The sequence below is a fragment of the Mirounga leonina genome, unplaced genomic scaffold (assembly GCF_011800145.1).
Source record: "Mirounga leonina isolate KUSES-001 unplaced genomic scaffold, KU_Mleo_1.0 Mir_176, whole genome shotgun sequence".
NCBI lineage: Eukaryota > Metazoa > Chordata > Mammalia > Carnivora > Phocidae > Mirounga > Mirounga leonina.
In genome coordinates, this window is record NW_023270454.1 from 59268394 (window position 1) to 59281023 (window position 12630).

Below are 12630 nucleotides of genomic sequence, written 5' to 3' on the forward strand. Positions count from 1 at the left end.
GCATGAGAGGGAGGAGGGTCAGAGGGAGAAGCAGACTCCCTGCCGAGCAGGGAGCCCGATGTGGGATTCGATCCCGGGACTCCAGGATCATGACCTGAGCCGAAGGCAGTCGCTTAACCAACTGAGCCACCCAGGCGCCCCTTAACAATTGTGAGGTTTTTTTTAAAGATTTTACTTATTTATTTGGGGGAGAGAGAGAGAGAGAGAATGAGAGCACAGCTGGGGGAGGGGCAGAGGGAGAAGTAGGCTCTCAGCTGATCAGGGAGCCAGATTTAAGGCTCAATCCCAGGACCCCAAGATCATGACCCGAGCTGAAGGCAGACACTTAACTGAGCCACCCAGGCGCCCTCACAGTGTCTTTAATTCCTAATTATGCAGCATTTCCTTCTAGGCTAAGACATAACTGTTAAACATGCTTCATATGTGAAAATTATGGGCTTTAAGTTGTTAAATGATTTATATTTTTAAGTGGGTAGTATACTTAAAAATACACATGAACAAGTTCAAAGAGTTCTAAATATACATGAACAAGTTCAAAGAGTTCCTTCTCATTCAATCCCCAGTTCTCCCTAGGACAGAATGTCCTTTATCACTACCTCTATTTAACATTGTACAGAAGTGCTAGCCAGTACATTAAGGCAAGAAACAGAAAAAAAGGGATCAGAAAGGAAGAAATAAAATTCCATTTGCAGATGACAGTATATATATACATAGAATATCCCAAAGAATTTAGAGATTGCTGGATGCAAAGTTGTTATGCAAATACAAATATAAGCACAATTCTATTTTTACAAACCAGATATGAGTAATTAGAAAATGAAATTTAAGAGACTATTAATAGTATTAAAAGTATAAAAATCTTACCACTGAATCTAATGAAGATGCACAGATCTTCAACATCAAAAACTATAGAAGAGTACTAAAGAAGACCTAAATAAATGGAGGAATATTATTAGGTTCATGGATTGGAAAACTCAATATTATACAGATGTCAATTCTCCCTTTATTGATCTATAGCTTATAGTGCAATCAAAATCCTAGCCTATGTGAAACTTGACAAGCCTAAAATTTATATGGAAATCCAAGGGACCAATACAGACTCAAAGAACAAGGTGAGAGGCTAGCTTGCCTGACTATCAAGATTTATTATAGGGTCATAGTAATTAGAATAGTGTGGTGTTAACTAGGATAGACTAATGGACCAATGGAATAGAACAGAAAGTCCTGAAACAGACTCATATGTATATGGCCATTGATTTAGGATACAGGTAACTGCAGAGTAGTGGAACATTATAATAAATTGTTCCAAGTCAATAGGATATCCAAAAAGAGTAAAAGAAAACGACCCCAACCTGACACTATACATAAAAACTAAGTCTAAATTATTGTTGATCAAGACATGCAAGGTAACAATATATGATCATGACCTTGAGATCAGATTTCTAATTAGGAAACAAAACCCACTAACTTTAAAGGAAAACATTGATAAATTGTACTATGAGAACTTCTCTTCATGAAAGGAGAGAATGAAGACATAAGCTACTAAGTGGAAAAAGATACTTTTAATAAATCTACCTGACTAAATACTTGTATGTAGAACATATAATTTTTAAAAATCTGTAAGAAAAAGCCCAATTTTTAAAAGTGAGCAAAAGACTTGAGTAGGCACTTCATAGAAAAGGATATGGAAATGGTCAAAAATATGTGAAAAATCAAAATAAGGAAAGTAGTAGGCTGAATAATGGCCTCCAAAAAGATTCATGTTCTAATCCCTGGAAACCATGAATGTTATCTTATATGACAAAAAAAACCCCAAAAAACAAAACAAACCACACACACACACATAAACAAAAAGCAACTTTGCATTATGATCAAATTAAGGACAATGAGTTAGATTTCCTGGCTTATCTAGTGGGCCCAAAATGCAACCACAAGTATCTTTATAAAAGAGATGCAGAATTGATTTTATATCCTGCCACTTTACTGAATTCCTGTATGAGTTCTAGCAGTTTTGGGGTGGTCTTTTGGGTTTTCCACATAAAGTGTCATATCATCTGCAAAGAGTGAGAGTTTGACTTCTTCTTTGCTGATTCAGAGGCCTTTTATTTCTTTTTGTTGTCTGGTTGCTGTGGCTAGGACTTCTAATAGTATGTTGAATAGCAGTGGTGATAGTGGACATCCCTGCTGCGTTCCTGACCTTAGGGGGAAAGCTCTCAGTTTTTCCCCATTGAGAATGATATTCGCTGTGGGTTTTCATACATGGCTTTTATGATATTGAGGTATGCACCCTCTATCCCTATACTCTGAAGAGTTTTGATCAAGAAAGGATGCTGTACTTTGTCAAATGCTTTTTCTGCATCTATTGAGAGGATCATATGGTTCTTGTTCTTTTATTAATGTGTTGTATCACATTGATTGATTTGCAGATGTTGAAACAACCTTGTAGCCCAGGAATAAATCCCACTTGGTCGTGGTGAATAATCCTTTTAAGGTACTATTAGATCCTATTGGCTAGTATTTTGGTGAGAATTTTGGTGAGAATTTTTGCATCCATGTTCATCAGGGATATTGGTCTGTAATTCTCCTTTTTGATGCGGTCTTTGTCTGGTTTGGGGATCAAGGTAATGGTGGCCTCATAAAATGAGTTTGGAAGTTTTCCTTCCATTTCTATTTTTTGGAACAGTTTCAGAAGAATAGGTATTAATTCTTCTTTAAATGTTTGGTAGAATTCCCCTGGGAAGCCATCTGGCCCTGGGCTCTTGTTTATTGGGAGATTTTTGATTACTGCTTCAATTTCCTTAGTGGTTATGGGTCTGTTCAGGTTTTCTATTTCTTCCTGGTTCAGTTTTGGTAGCTTATACATCTCTAGGAATGCATCCATTTCTTCCAGATTATCTAATTTGCTGGCATATAGTTGCTCATAATATGTTCTTGTAATTGTTTGATTTCTTTGGTGTTCGTTGTGATCTCTCCTCTTTCATTCATGATTTTATTTATTTGGGTCATTTCTCTCTCTCTTTTTTTTTTTTTTTGATAAGTCTGGCCAGGGGTTTATCAATCTTATTAATTCTTTCAAAGAACCAGCTCCTAGTTTCGTTGATCTGTTCTACTGTTCTTTTGGTTTCTATTTCATTGATTTCTGCTCTGATCTTTATTATTTCTCTTCTCCTGCTGGGTTTAGGCTTTATTTGCTGTTCTTTCTCCAGCTCCTTTAGGAGTAGGGTTAGGTTGTGCATTTGAGACCTTTCTTGTTTCTTGAGAAAGGCTTGTATTGCTATATATTTTCCTCTTAGGACTGCCTTTACTGCATTCCAAAGATTTTGAACAGTTGTGTTTTCATTTTCATTGGTTTCCATGAATTTTTTTAATTCTTAATTTCCTGGTTGACCCATTCATTCTTTAGTAGGATGCTCTTTAGCCTCCATGTATTTGAGTTCTTTCCGACTTTCCTCTTGTGATTGAATTCTAGTTTCAAAGCATTGTGGTCCAAAAATACACATGGAACGATCCCAATCTTTTGGTACCAGTTGAGACCTGATTTGTGACCTAGGATGTGATCTATTCTGGAGAATGTTCCATGGGCATTAGAGAAGAATGTGTATTCTGTTGCTTTGGGATGGAATGTTCTGAATGGCTAAAATTAACAAGTCAGGAAACAACAGATGTCGGCGGGGATGCAAAGAAAGGGGAACCCTCCTACACTGTTGGTGGGAATGCAAGCTGGTGCAGCCACGCTGGAAAACAGTATGGAGGTTCCTCAAAAAGTTGAAAATAGAGCTACCATACAACCCAGCAATTGCACTACTGGGTATTTATCCCAAAGATACAAATATAGGGATCTGAAGGGGTACATGCACCCCGATGTTTATAGCAGCAATGTCCACAATAGCCAAACTGTGGAAAGAGCCAAGATGTCCATCGACAGATGACTGGATAAAGAAGGTGTGGTATATACATATACATACATATGCATTCCATATATACAATGGAATATTATGCAGCCATCAAAAGGAATGAAATCTTACCATTTGCAACGACATGGATGGAACTGGAGGGTATTATGCTGAGTGAAATAAGTCAATCAGAGAAAGACATGTATCATATGATCTCACTGATTTGAGGAGTTCTTAATCTCAGGAAACAAACTGAGGGTTGCTGGAGTGGTGGGGGGTGGGAGGGATGGGGTGGCTGGGTGATAGACATTGGGGAGGATATGTGCTATGGTGAGCACTGTGAATTGTGTAAGACTATTGAATCACAGACCTGTACCTCTGAAACAAATAATACATTATATGTTAAAAAAAAAAAGAAGATAATAGGAAGGGAAAAATGAAGGGGGGGGGAATTGGAGAGGGAGACGAACCATGAGAGACTATGGACTCTGAGAAACAAACTGAGGGTTCTAGAGGGGAAGGGGGATGGGGGGATGGGTTAGCCTGGTGATGGGTATTAAAGAGTAGTGAGTGGAGCACTGGGTGTTATATGCAGACAATGAATCATGGAACACTACATCAAAAACTAATGATGTAATGTATGGTGATTAACATAACATAATAAAATAAAAAAAAAGAGAGGCAGAAGGATATTTGACACATAGAAGAGAAGGTAATGTAATCATGGAGGCAGAAAATATTGTTTCTACAATGGCATGGATGCTCATGAACATTCTTAAGTGTTTCACAGTATCTTTAATTCCTAATTATGTAGCATTTCCTTCTAGACTGAAGAAAAATAGAATTACTAAAGATCTGATGAAGCAATGTGCCTATAAGTCAAGGAATGCTGGCAGCTCTAAGGAGCTGGAAGAGTTAAAGAATAAGCTTCAGGAGGGAGAGTATCCTGGCTGGCACCTTGATCTGGACCCAGTAAAACTGATTTTGAATTTCTGGACTCCAGAGCTGTGAGAGAATAGATTTCTGTTGTTTTAAGACACCAAGTTTGTGATCATTTGTTACAGCAGTCACAGAAAATTCACACATGGGCAAAACAAGTTAATATCATCCTGAGATAGCACTATAAATCCAGCAGAATGGGTAAAACTAAAATAATAATTCAAAGTGTTGATAAGAATGTGAAACAATGGAAATTCTCAACTACTGCTGTACATTGCTTCAACTGTTTTGAAAACAGTTGGCGTAATTCAATAAAGATGAACATATGCATATGTCATGACCAGCATGTATTTCTACTTACATACCCAACTGAAATATGTGCACATGTGTGCCATGAGACATACAAAAAATGTTCCATGGCAGCAATATACATAATAGTAAAAAACTGAAACCACTCTAAATGTTCAACAGTTAAATGTATAAATTGTTACATATTTACATAATGGAATGCACATAGCAATGAAAAAAATTCACCTCCATACAGCCACATGGACCAATTGCAAGCAGCATTGACTGAAAGAAATCAAGAACAAAAATATATGTTCTGCAGAGATGCCGTCTCTATAAAGTTTAAAACCAGGCATATCTAAACCATAGAGTTAAAAGTCATGATAGTGGGAAAAAGGAGGAAGGAGGAGGAGGAGGGGCTTGCAAGGGATTTCTGAATTCTTGGCAACTTCATGTATCTTGGCTTACATAGTAATTACCTAAGTGTTTACATTGTCTTAACCCATTGAGCTGTTTATTTGGCTTGTGCGTTTGTATGAGTATTATACCTCAATAGAAAAGTTTAAAAAATCATTCATGTCCACATTGTTAGGCATCATGATTTTGTGTCATTTACACTAGCAACATAGAGATAGTCCCAGGGTAAGGAAAATTGATCACTGACATATTAGAGAGGGCTGCCAAACATTCAGTTGCAACAGGACCTAGTGGACCTTCATTTTTTCTCCACTCCTTATTAATCATCACAGCCAATATTGGAAAGAAAAAGTATGTAATGAACATGCAAACATTTTCAGCCAAATACATTTCTGTTACATCTTGGTTATATCCATTTTTATGTTAGTGTTGTATAATTATGCCTTTTTTTCACCTTGATCAATCTTGCTAGAGGTTTTGCCAGTTTTGTTAGAACTTTTAAAGCATGAACTACTGACTTTGTTTATCCTCTCTATTGTGTCTTTGTTTTCTATTTTATTAATTTTATTTTTATTTTACTTCCTCCTCTCTGTTTATTGTTTTGCTTTTTACTTTTAAGGCTACATCCTTCTGTTACTAATGTTCAGCATTTTTTTTCCTAAGGGTAAAATTTTTCTTCAAATATCCGCTCTAAATATATATTTAAATATGCAGTAGGTTTACTGTGATTTCATCCTAAGTTTCAAAATTTTTATTATTATTTGACCAATAAATTATTAATGCAAGTGTGCTCTTTATATTCCAAATATACAGGGAATTTTTAAATTTTTAAATGCTGCTTTTTGATAATGATTTATAGCTGAATTGCATTATTATCAGGAAGTGTCATAATAACAGTTATTTGAAAATTGTTGAAACTTACTCTTGTGGTTTTAAAACATGTTCACAAATTCTTTGATGTTCCTCCCATCAACAGAAAGAGTCCTCCTTTCCCTCCGTTTGAATGAGTTGTCCATAGTGACATGCTTCTAAACTAATAGAATGTAGTGGAAGTGACACTGCAGGACTTGTGATAATAGGTTAGGAAAGGTGATATAGCTTCTGCCTGGCTCTCTTTCTGAGCACCCAACCTTGGAATCCAGCCACCATGCTATGGTAGGTAGCCACATGGAACAACCACATGGAGGTATTCTGGGAATAGCTGAGGGTTCCAGCCAATGACTAACACCAACTGCCAGACAGGTAAGTTATTAAGTCTTCAGATGGTTCCAGCATCCAGTCTTTGAGCCACCATAGCTGATTCTGAGTAGAGACAAGACGTCCCCACCCAGCCTTGCTTGAATTGTTGATTTATAAGCAAAATAAATGCTGTTATTGTTTTAAACCAGTACATTTTGGGGTTGTTTGTTGAGCAACAATAGACTACAACATGCATCCTAGACTTATTATAATTTACCTTTGATTAGTACTTCTACAATGCCCCCCAAACAGAATTTTACAACAGCTTAACTCCATTTCTCTTTCTGATCTACTGTGCTTTTGTCATGCATTTTACTTCTATTTATAATCAGATTATTATTTGTCTTTTATAAACCAGTGTATTTCATTTAGATTATTTACATATCCTTTCTGGTGCTCTTCATTCCTTTATGCAAGCCTGTGTTTCCGTCTGGGGGATCATTTCTTTAGGCTAAATAAGTCTTTAGCATTTGTTGTGGTGAAGAGCTACTGGTGATAAATTCTCTCAGATTTTGTTTGTCTGAAAAGACCTTAATTTTTGCCTTCTTTTTTTTGAATAACATTTCTACTGTGTATAGAATTCTAGGTGAAATGATAGGAAGGTCTTTATTAAAAAACCTTTAACCTTTTAATGTCATTCCATTATGTGCTGATTTCCATAATTTCTGTTGAAAAGTAAGCTTATGGCTTTATTATTGATTCTATTTTTTAATTTTATTTATTTATTTGACAGAGAGAGAGGGAACACAAGAAGGCGGAGTGGGAGAGGGAGATGCAGGCTTCCCACCAAGCAGGGAGCCTGACGCAGGGCTCCATCCCGGGACCCTGGAATCATGACCTGAGCCGAAGGCAGACGCTTAACGACTGAACCACTCAGGTGCCCCTGTTGGTTCTTTGAAGATAATGTGTGGGGGGGTTTTCTCCTCTGAGTGCTTTTAAGATTTTTGTTTGTCTTGGTTATTAGCAGCATAACTATGATGTACCCAGGTGTGGTTTTCCTTACACTTGTTTTCTACATGAGATTCATAGTATCTTGATTCTGTGGTTTGACAGCTTTTAATCAGCTTCGAAACTACTTTAGCCAGTATTTCGTCAAATACTGTTTCTGAGCCATCATCTCCTCTTTCTAGAACTCCAATTAAATAAATGTATGTTAGACTTTATCACTTTTCTTCATATGTCTCTCACACTCTTTTTGGTGTTTTCTATCCCCCTTTCTCCCTGTGCTTCAAACTCTATATAGTTTACTGACTTGTTTTCCAGTTTACCAGAAGTTCTCTAACAGATTCCAGGTCTCTGTTGAAATTCTCCACATTCTCCTCAGTTTTATTGAACACATAAATTATCTTTATTTTAAAGTCCCTGTCTGATTACTTCAATATCTTATCTCTAGGTTGATTTTTGTTTTTCTTTTAAATTGTGGCTTTTAGTTCTTTGGTTCTTTTTTGTCTTAGCTAGATATTGTGGATGAAAAATTGGAGAGACTATAAATGCTGTCATCTTCTTTCACAGAAGGTTAAGTTTTCTTCTAGGAGGTATATAAAATATAGAAGAATAATTTTGTTCTTTTGAGAAATGGTTTTCATCATTATTAAGGATTTTCTATTTCATGTTTGCCCTTACTCCCAGATGTGATACTTCTTCATTGACTGAAAGCCCAGGGTACTTACTGACACAGCCCTGCTCCCCTTCACCTTGCCTGGGCTTGAGCTCAAATTTGAATCCCTGCTCTGTGTAATTTTTCTTCCCAAGTGCTAGATCCTTTGGCATCCCCAAATTCCAACCTGTTTCTCCTTCAGCTCAATAAGATTCCTGCCTTTCTGCTTGGGGCCTATTTCTCCTATTTGATTGTTTAGTTATTTATTTATTAAGTTTTTATTTAAATTCCAGTTAGTTAACATACAGCGTAATATTAGTTTCAGGTGTACAATATAGTGATTCCACACTTCCATACAATGCCCAGTGCTCATCACAAGTGAGCTCCTTAATCTCCATCACCTATTTCACCTATCCCCCCACCCCCTCCCCTCTGGTAACCATCATTTATTCTCTATAGTTAAGAGTCCATTTCTTGGTTTGCCTCTCCCTCTCTTTTTCCCTTTATTCATTTGTTTTGTTTCTTAAATTCCACATATGAGTGAAATCATATGGTATTTGTCTTTCTTTGACTGGCTTATTTTGCTTAGTACAGTACTCTCTAGCTCCATCCACACTGTTGCAAATGGCAAGATTTCATTCTCTTTTATGGCTGAGTAATATTCTATTATTCACTTCTTTATCCATTCACCAGTTGATGGACATTTGGGCTCTTCCCATAATTTGGCTATTGTTGATAATGCTGCTATAAACATCGGGCTGCATGTATCCCTTTGAATTAGTATTTTTGTATTCTTTGGGTAAATACCTGGTAGTACAATTCCTAGATCATAGGGTAGATCTATTTTTAACTTTTTGAGGAATCTTCATACGGTTTTCCAGAGTAGCTTCACCAGTTTGTATTCCCACCAACAATGTAAGAGTGTTGCCCTTTCTCTGCATCCTTGCCAACACCTGTTGTTTCTTATGTTCTTAATATTAGCCATTCTGACTGGTGTGAGATGATATCTAAAGAATTTCTAAAACTCAACATCCAAAAAACAATCCAGTTTAAAAAAATGGACAGAAGTAGACATTTTTCCAAAGAAGACATGTGGATTGGCCAACAGACACATGAAGAGATGCTCAACATTATTCATCATCAGGGATCTTCCCCTATTTTTTTGAATTGGAAAATGCCCTCAGGGAAAAAGTCACGATGAGTATGGCGCTTCTCTCCAGTGCTTCTCTTCTCTCAAGGATTGCAGCTTTTCCTTTCCAATCTTGCCTGAACTGGGCACTTTCCTGTTCCCTCACACAGTTTTTTCATATAGTAGCTTTTATAGTTGTCTTCAACAGGAAGATGAGTTCATCATATCCTGAATTAGAAATATCAGTATTCTTTTCAGGAAAATAAATCTTATGGATCACCCTGGACTGGCACTGGGAGAGACTGCTGGCTGAAAGGCCAGTTATGAGGCTACTACAATCATTTAAACAAGGGATGGTGAGGACCTAATGGATAGCTGCATTTGGTTTGGGAAAAAAAAAGAGGCATGATTCAAATCTTTCATTCATGCTATCTTATTTTCATTCACAGAACTCTGATGAAAGAGTTATATTAAGTAACAGTTACTGAGTTAGGCACTGTTCTACCTCCTGTACATGGACTTTCTTAAATCCTTTGCCTATGGGATCCTATTATTATCATTCTGATTTTACAGACAAGAAAACTAAGATAGAGATGGTTTAAGTGACTGGCTCAAAGTCACATGGACAATAAATGGCTCATTTGGACTTTGAGTCAGGCCTGCTGGCTCCACCCTCTGTGCTCTTTTTTTTTATTAGAAAATTTCTTTTATTTTTTATTATGTTATGTTAATCACCATACATTACATCATTAGTTTTTGAGGTAGTGTTCCATGATTCATTGTTTGCGTATAACACCCAGTGCTCCATTCAGTACGTGCCCTCTTTAATACCCATCACCAGGCTAAGCCATCCCCCCGCCCCCCTCCCCTCTCTAACCCTCAGTTTGTTTCTCAGAGTCCATAGTCTCTCATGGTTTGTCTCCCCCTCCGATTCCCCCCTTCATTTTTCCCTTCCTACTATCTTCTTCTTTTTTTTTTTAAACATATGATGTATTATTTGTTTCAGAGGTACAGGTCTGTGATTCAACAGTATTACACAATTCACAGCGCTCACCATAGCACATACCCTCCCCAATGTCTATCACCCAGCCACCCCATCCCTCCCACCCCCCACCACTGCAGCAACCCTCAGTTTGTTTCCTGAGATTAAGAATTCCTCATATCAGTGAGATCATATGATACATGTCTTTCTCTGATTGACTTATTTCGCTCAGCATAATACCCTCCAGTTCCATCCGCGTCATTGCAAATGGCAAGATTTCATTCCTTTTGATGGCTGCATAATATTCCATTGTATATATATACACCACATCTTCTTTATCCATTCATTTGTCGATGGACATGAAAGTGCTCAACATCGCTCGGCATCAGGGAAATCCAAATCAAAACCTCAATGAGATATCACCTCACACCAGTCAGAATGGCTAAAATTAACAAGTCAGGAAATGACAGATGTTGGCAGGGATGCGGAGAAAGGGGAACCCTCCTACACTGTTGGTGGGAATGCAAGCTTGTGCAGCCACTCTAGAAAATAGCATGGCAGTTCGTCAAGTCGAAAATAGAGCTACCATAAGACCCGGCAATTGCACTACTGGGTATGTACCCCAAAGATACAAATGTAGGGATCCGAAGGGGTACGTGCACCCCAATGTTTATAGCAGCAATGTCCACAGTAGCCAAACTGTGTAAAGAGCCAAGATGTCCATCCACTCTCTGTGCTCTTAAGCACTGTGCTCTCATCATTCCTTGCAACAGGTGTTATCTTTTAAGTGGGGGAGGTTGATAGCCCATGGATATGGGTTCCTGACAAATGGATTCAGTGGTTCCTGAACACTTTTTGTTACTGTTTGGAAAAGTGAGTGGAGTAATACTTAAGGAAAGTGGTAAATCCAGAGAAGTGAAACCAATGAAAAAGATGAATCTGTTTTTCTTTTTTAAATGAAAGAATAGATTTAAATCTTTGTAGGTTAAAAAGTAGACAGTCATGAGGTTACCAAGAGTAGGCAGTCAAGGCAAGTGGATAACTTGGAAGATCAGAGACTGATGATAGTGATAAAAGTTATTACTTGATATTTTATATATGGACATTTCCTCCCAAAATAATTTTCCCTTGCTTTCTTGGTGATGACTCATGTCTACCAGAAAATTTTAAGTACAAGTTTAAATATTTGTTGGATGAATGAAGGAGGGAAGTACAATTCTAACAGTAAGAGTTCATGTTACTTCATCTTACCCACTGGACCCGGGGGTTGGTCATAAACGATGGAGGATGGAGGTCACCCCACTAGAGGGCGTTGAGGTCTTATTTCAGTTTGGTGAATGAAGGTGTGGTTTGATTTATGCTTATTTTGGTAGTTTGATGTAAATCAGAGAAGGATTTAAGGAAAGATCAAAGTTAAAGATGTAATTTATCTAGCACAATTTGGGGAAAGACTTACAGAAATTGTATTATTCTTTATCTCACTTTCATGATAACTAATTACTTTTGTTCATTAAAAGTCAAGAATTGCACTTAAAATCAAATCTAACACTATTCAAAATGTAAGCCATGGAATTATGGGGGAAGTATATTACTTGAAGATTTTTAAAAAATATTTTTCCCTCCAATCCAATTTTGAAGATGTTTGACATTTTCCCCTATGAAGTAGGAATCCAATTGTTTCATATAAAAATGACTAGAAAGAAGAGACTTACTAAGCTGATGACAGTGGTTACTTCTGGGGGAGGAGAAGGTAAAGGTATTTGCTTTTTGTTCATCATACCTATATATGGTTTGAATTTCTATGAACATAAATTTTATAATTTAAATAAAAAGAAGTAAAAAATTCAGTTGCATTTAAAAACTGGGTTAGGATGCCAATTTAGAAATGTAAGTCCAAGTTTATATAATCTGCCTAAGTATGAATAAATACAGTGTCTAAGTGATACAAATAAGCATTCTATAATAAAAATCAAAAAGGAAGGGTGTTACCCTGTATATTTTAGCATTTCTTGTGTTGTATAATGGATAGTCACATATAGGCTCTGAGGTCTTCAAAAATGAAACTTATTTAATTTGTTCTAACCCTAAATATACCAGTTTACTTGAGAATTGAACACTTTTTTTTTCCTTCACACTTAACAGAAGA